This window comes from Brassica oleracea, chromosome C3, assembly GCF_000695525.1.
Source record: "Brassica oleracea var. oleracea cultivar TO1000 chromosome C3, BOL, whole genome shotgun sequence".
In the NCBI taxonomy this organism is placed as follows: Eukaryota; Viridiplantae; Streptophyta; class Magnoliopsida; order Brassicales; family Brassicaceae; genus Brassica; species Brassica oleracea.
In genome coordinates this window covers 48,952,732-48,960,083 of record NC_027750.1, presented here as the reverse complement: position 1 = coordinate 48,960,083, position 7,352 = coordinate 48,952,732, and the positions used below count along the sequence as shown (strand labels likewise).

At 47.7% G+C, this 7,352-nt stretch overlaps 1 pseudogene; it reads left to right on the top strand.

The window, feature by feature from the left end:
- Positions 1-4,543: 4,543 nt before the first annotated feature.
- Positions 4,544-7,352, top strand: part of LOC106330798 — a 13,527-nt pseudogene continuing 10,718 nt past the window's right edge.

Below are 7,352 nucleotides of genomic sequence, written 5' to 3'. Positions count from 1 at the left end.
GAGGCGGGGGGTTTGGAAAGTCTCTATCCCCGACTTCGTTGGTCGTCTGTTCCTCGACAGGCTGCGGCGGTGACGTCTCCTCGGCTCTATCATCTTCCTCCTTTTCGTCTTCTCGTCCTTCAGAGGAGGAATCCGGGACGAGGACAGGATCCTCGATTCCCACGTTCTCGGTCTCTTCCTCTCGAACCGGAATGTCGCCTATCTCGAGGTTGTCCTTTTCGGGGACCTCCTCCAAGTTCTCATTCTCTGGACGTTCCTCAAGACCACCTCCCTTTGGGACCTCGACGTGCTCAGCAGGGACCGACGTGACATCAACCAATGGCTCTTCTGATGGCTCCTCGGTAATTTCGAGCGAGGTAATGAGCTGAGAAGCCGTCTCTGATCTGATCAAATTTACGTTTGATCCATAAGGATCAAACGATGCTCTAAACATGTCCTCGACGAAGCGAGAAGGAAGAACCAGCGGAGAAAGAGTGAGGTTGCTATCAGATAGCGGACCTACACAAAGTTTTGTAGCCTCCGCCTCATGGAGTTTCTCCTGCTCAGCAAAGACGTCGATCATTTCTTGTAGAATTTCCGTCCCACTGGCCTTTATCATCTCAAGGCACTTCTTCGTCCCCGAAGCTTGACCGTACATGTTCTTCACTTTCCCAAAGGCATCTAAGCGAGTAAAATGGTCGCGTACGCGACCAAAACAGCGATTTGCCTTCTCGATCATAGCAGCTTCAACCCTTTCCCTCTCACGAGTAACCTCCAACCCCGGGAGCCCATCAAGCGTTGCCTCTCTCTGATCAATTTCTCCACTGCAGCGTCCCTTTCTTCGAGTAGCTCAGCCTTCTCCTTCTCAAGGATCGCAGCCGCTTGCTCCAAACGAGTGTTCTCTCGGGCAAGCTCTTTCTTCGCCGCTCTGTCGGATTTGAGCTTACCCTCCAGCTCTTCGAACTTCACTCGAAGAATTTCCTTCTCCTCCGCAGCCTAACAGACCTCTTAGTTCTCTTCTTTGGGCGACCATCTGGCGCCGCCTCGACTAAAGCACCCTCTCGCCCTTCTGCTAGGCCCTCATCTCTATCAACAGAGGAAGCTGCCCTGCCACGAGACCTTTTTTTCCCGTCCTTCTTCTTTTTTGCCTTCGAACCCTCGGAAGTCGCATCGAGGGAAGCAGACTCTTCGGGAAGAACCTCGCCGGTCGCTCTCCCCTTAGTCTTTTTGCTCTTTTTCTTCTTCTTGGGACCTGAAGCAAAAGTATCCGCTCCGACCCCTTCATCGACTACAATAGGAGCCCCCTCTCTGGAGGCTCCTTCTTTGGAGGCTCCTTCTCTGGAGGTTCCACCACCTTCAGAAGCACCGTCGCCCCCGGAGTTAGACGGTCCCTGAGGATCGACTGCAGTCGATTTCTTCGAGAGCAATTGCAACTTCCCTTTCAACAGGGCGCTTAGATCTGGGACTCCATCCATTTCTCTAGCTTTGTTGAGAAGTCTCTGTTGTTTGCGAGTAAACAAAGGAAGGCACGACTTACCGGGACCGAGAACACAAGGAAGCCTCGACTCCCAATCAACTACAGAAGCAGAGAATCAACATGAAAATCGCAAAAAACAAACCTCGAATAGTCCCTAAAATCAACCAGCAGGCTTACCTCTAGCGATCCTAGCTTGCTGGCGACGTATCCACTCTCGACTGAGATCCGGCCAACGAAGATGACTATGCGCCACGATCGCTTGAGCACTCTCAAAGAACTTCTCAGAGTAGGCGATCGTATTCGGGTGACGAACTGCAAATACAAGGAAAAGAAGGGTTAGAGCTAACGACTAAAACAAAACTCCAACAGACAAGCCTCTACCGAGTTGCTGGTTCCACAAAACGCGGTAGTCGTCCCCCGGCGGCTCTTCGAAAGCATGTTCATTAGTTTTCACGAAAAAATACGCGCATTGCCAATCCTGCGTCTTATTTGGATGACCGGTCAAGATGTTGTAGTTTGAACGCATTTTCACCGAGAAAATTCCGTTTGGCTCCGCCTTCGTGAAAGTCAGCTCCTCGAAGACCCTCACGCTCATCGAGATGTCCATCTCAGCTGCCATTACCATAAACATTACGACTATTCGCAGCGACCTGTTCAAAAGTTGAGAGATGGCAATGTCTCAGCGGAATGCATAAGACGTCACCAACCGAGGGATCGGAAACCATAGCTTCGTATGCTCCCCGAAGTAGGACTCATACACGCACTGGTAACCAACCGGAGGCGACCAGGGACGCTGCTCAGTAGACGAGATGATGTAGGTAACGCCAACACCGCCGTTCGCCCTTAACAGATCCTTCACAGTATGGTGAGAAGCACAGGATCCAAACACATTCCCCCACGACTGAGCCCGCGGGTCGCGCAGCAGTCCAGGCGGCAGCGGAAGAAGCTCCTCGAAGATCCCACCAGGATGATAAATAGTTGGACGATAGTCTATCTGGTCGAAACGAACTCTCTTGCGAACCCGCCTCGAAGGCGTCGGGGACCGACCAGACGCATCAGTGTCGCCACGTTCGGAACTAGCTGCAGCATCGCTTTGGTCTCCCCCTCTGTTCTCACTTCCGCTCACGTCGCTGCTCCCGACTTCAACGCGATCCGCGCCTTCATCACGAATCAGCCTATGGGCATCGGCGACCAAAAGACGCTGAGATAGAGTCATGTTTTCAGTGTCCCGGAGAGCATCGCGATGAATCAAGTCGAAATCATCCAGTGGGCTGCCGGTCACTGACGCATCTCTGGTCGGATTCGGAGAATCTGCGATGTCCTTCTCTTTCTCCTCTCGCGACAATCGACTTCTCGGAGGCATGTTCCTTAATTCAGGAGACGACTAAAACTGCCGAACGATACCAACGAGTCTATACGAAGAAAATTTTATCTAGAGAGAGAAAGTAAAAGTAGAGAGAAGAGAGAGAAAACAGAATACCTGAATCTGCATAGAAGAATGACGAAAGCAAAGGAGAGAAACCTATTTATAGCAAAAACGAAGGCACGTTTTCCGAGCACAATCATTAGGTCTACGAAGGCCTAAATGGGTCTCAAAGGCCGCCTAAATGCCCTGAAACTTACTCGCGACGGTTCAGTTTCTCGTTTGAACCGGTTTTCAATCAGGTAGTCAGACCGGAATCAATTCCTGATCTTGGTTTAAACCGGTCCCCGGTTAACCAACAAAACCGATCCCCGTCGTTTTATCCGAAATAACCTATCACCCGAGGAAACTGTATCTCATCATAAAGACAGAGAGGCAAGTAAGCGAGTCAAGACAAGCGCTACTCGGAGCGACCGGAGACACCTACAGAAAATCATGCGACTAAAAGCACATACCGACGACTAAACGGGAAGGATTATCCCTTGCATTAGAGCCTGCTATCCGAATAAACCTGACCCACAAATTCACTGAGACCGCCACGTCGCTCACAAGTGAACTGGAGGGGAACTTATTGTAGGAGATGGATTACATCCCTCCACAAGGCCCATCGAATAACAGGCCCTAATCCAGCAAGTTGGATTAGTTTAGTCGTCTCGGCGGCTAAAGACGTCAGCTCGACCTTAGAGTACTTTTAGCCGGTCGACTAAGCCGATCCGAAGTACCCAGCTTGGAGGGAACTTTGCCCAGGCCCGTATACTCGTCCTCTCGCATCAAGGCCCAAAGAGGTACAAAATTAGGGCATCAAGGACAGGAGACCTATAAAAGGGGAAGAAGAAGAAACAAGAAAGGGACTTCTGGGATTTACACACTGAGCGGCTAGATCTAGGGTTTTAGTCATCTCTTTGATCTTGTTGCTTTGAGCTTTATGGGCTAGATCTAGGGTTTTAGTCACTCTTGTAACCCTTTGGTTCGAATCTAATAAAACGTCTTTAGTCATCATATTTCCGAGTTCTTTCAACCTAGTCGACTGAATCCCGTTCAAACAGAGGATAAATCTTAATCTCTATACCTTTACTAGATCCATTCATCTACACGACTATAGTCTGTTATGTTAAAGCTCTAGTTAATTTCATTATCATTTTAGTATGTCTTTATGGAGTACGTAACGTACTGTACGTTGAAGAGCTAAGTGTACAGCTTTGGACTCTTGCTGCTGTCCATGTTACTTGGTAAGAAGTATCCGAGTAGAGGATTATGTTAATCTTCTATGTATATCTGAGCATTTTTTACAGAATTAAGTCAATGCTCTCAAACTGTGAACCTTCATTCTCATGATGAGCCAACAGAAACGAGGTTTTGCAAATATTTTATCGCCGCCAACTTCTGTTGACCGTTGGTTGCTTCCTCTCACAAGTTTTGTTTCCTTAAAATAATATTTCTCTTTAATTATTTATTCTCTTATCATTGATGCATGTATATTGATTCTTTGATTGAGGTGGTACTTTTTTAAAGTCTAACTGTCAATTTTCTTTGCTTGTCTTGACAACGAACTTTACCCCTTCTTGGGGGTACAAAAAGAATATACAAGTAGTAGTCTTCTTCATTTCCTAACGAACAAAGACAAAGCTGCTGCAGTTTAACACAAAAGAACTTAGCTCTTTACAATGCATCTTCCTCCTATAAGCCTTATGCTGCTTCAAGTACTTGCTCTGCATACTCTTGTGTTCTGCTGTCAGGCATCCACTTTCACTGATCAGACGGACAAACAAGCGCTGCTCGAGTTTCAGTCTAACCTATCACCAAACAGCCGAGTTTCCTTGGCTTCATGGAATGAGTCTTTTGATCTCTGCAACTGGACTGGAGTTACATGTGCTCGGAAACACAAGAGAGTCAGTGGTTTAAACCTCAGCGGGATGAAACTAACAGGTGTTATCTCGCCCTCTTTCCTCACATCTGTTAGTCTCTCCCACAACTCTTTCCACGGTAGCATCCCTCCTGAGGTGGGGAAGCTGTTCAGGCTTCAACACTTGAACCTGAGCAACAACGTACTCGGAGGTGGGATTCCACTCGGCTTATCCAACTGTTCTGCACTTTTGAACAATCTTGAACACGAGATTCCTTCCGAGCTAGCCTCCCTTTCTTCTCTTGTCCTTTTGTCTCTCCGTAGAAACGCCCTGACAGGGAAGTTACCTGCCTCTTTCGGGAACCTAACGTCACTCGAGAGGCTTGATCTCGCGTACAACCGTATGGAAGGAGAGATCCATGAGAGTATGTCCAGACTCACGAAGATCAAGTTTCTCAGGCTAGCGAAAAAAAAGTTTTCAGGAGTCTTTCCTCCTGCTATTTACAACCTCTCCTCACTTCTGTTTCTATCCATCCCCACAAACTCCTTCTCTGGTCAGCTTAGGCCTGACGTTGACTTGCTTTTCCAAACATTCAAGTGCTGTTCTTGGGAGGAAACGCTTTCAAAGGGCAGATTCCATCTTCGCTAGCCAATATTACATCTATCAGGGAGTTTGATATTGCAGCATGCGACATGACAGGAAGCATTCCTTTGAGTTTTGGAAGATTACATAATCTAGAAATACTTGGGTTTAGTTATAACTCCTTGGGAAGTTACTCCTCCAGAGATCTTGATTTTCTTGGAAGTTTGAATAATTGCACTCAGCTACAGCATCTTGGTGTTGGCTACAACAGACTTGGGGGGAAGATGCCTCATGCTATATCCAATCTCCCCAACCGGTTGACGTATCTCTTCCTTGGAGGAAACTTCATCTCTGGGAGCATTCCTCATGACATTGGGAACCTTGAAAGCCTCCAAACATTCAAGGTTGAGCAGAGCCTCTTGACAGGTGAACTTCCCACCTCCCTTGGGATGCTTTCTAGATTAGGAAGGCTCCAGTTACAGTCCAATATGATGTCAGGAGAGATACCACCTTCCTTGGGGAACCTCAGTATGATAGCTGAGCTATTGTTGTACAAACTATTGTTGTACAAATAGACGCTCTATTTGTACAACAATAGTTTCAAAGGAACCATCCCTTCTACTCTTGGTACCTGCAGTTACCTTCTTTACCCTGGACTTGATTACAACATGCTGCATGGCTCCATACCTCAAGAACTCATGGAAGCTCGGTCTCTGGTTTCCTTAAATGTTTCGTATAATAATCTGACTGGAGATTTACCACGCGAGGTGGGAAAGCTGGAGAATCTTATTCAGCTATACGTTTCACACAACCAGTTATCAGGACATATACCGCAAACCCTGGGGAGCTGTCTCTCCTTGGAAGAGATTAGTTTAAATAGAAACTTATTTGAAGGAAGCATCATTAATATCAGAGATCTGAGGGACCTTAAACTCTTGGATCTGTCCAACAACAATCTATCTGGCTCTATACCTGGACATCTAGTAAACCTCTCTGTTTAATCGGAAAACGGTAATAAATAAGATGTGGGTTGAAACAAAGACGTCATATTAATGGTCGGAAATATAAACGTTCGGTCGGTTACAAGGGGAAAGAAGAGAGTGCGACAGAAAGGAAGCCGGTGGCTCAATGAGCTACCGGAAAAGTACAAATAGCGGCGAGATGAAGCAAAGGTAAAAACCCTAATCTAGCCGCCAAGTGTTAGTCAGTGATTTCGGATCCTTCTCTCGTTGTCTCCCCTTTCCCTTATATAGACGTCCTGATGCCTCGTCCTTGACCTAATTTACGCCATCTTGGTGGGCCTCCTCCGCTGGGCCGAGAAGCCCGTAGGCGTCCGAGCAACCGCTGAGCTGGATGTACTTCAGTCGATGATGATCGACTAAAAGTACCCAAGAGTCAAGCCGAGAGACCTGACTCTTGAGCCGACCGATTGAGCCGTCGCTCTACCTAATCCGGGCCAGCCTCTACAGTAAGTCCCCCCCAGTCCATTAGTGAGCGAAGTGCTTTCTGGCTTGTGATGGATTCTAAGGTTTGAAGATTTGAGGGAATAGAAGGCCTATCGGAAAGTTGGAGCGGTTGGTCGATGAGTCGCACAGCGTCGTTTTCTCGGAAGCGAGCAGTAGAAGCTTTATCGCTCCTTTTGATCGTTGTGTCGCATGAAGGCCGATTAGTCGCGGATAATCAGATCCCGATTGACATATCAAGATTAACCGTTGGTTTATTCTGATTTTAGGATGACCGACGCCCGATTTAGACGAGAAGCCGAGCCGTCGCGAGGGTCCGCTGGATATCTGGGAGACTTTCGAAGCCCATTTAGGCCCGTTTAGGCTAAATGACGACACCTCGAATTCCCCCCCCCTTTTTCTCTTTTAAATGCACCGAGAAGTTGAAACGTCGCGAGGGTCCGCTGGATTTTTGGGGAGAGTTTCGAGGCCCATCTAGGCCCGAATAGACCTAATGATGATGCCTCGAGTTCCCCCCTCTCTTTTCCTTATAAATACGCAGATCCCCTCTCATTTCTTCAAGTTTCCTCCGCGATCAAAGGTAC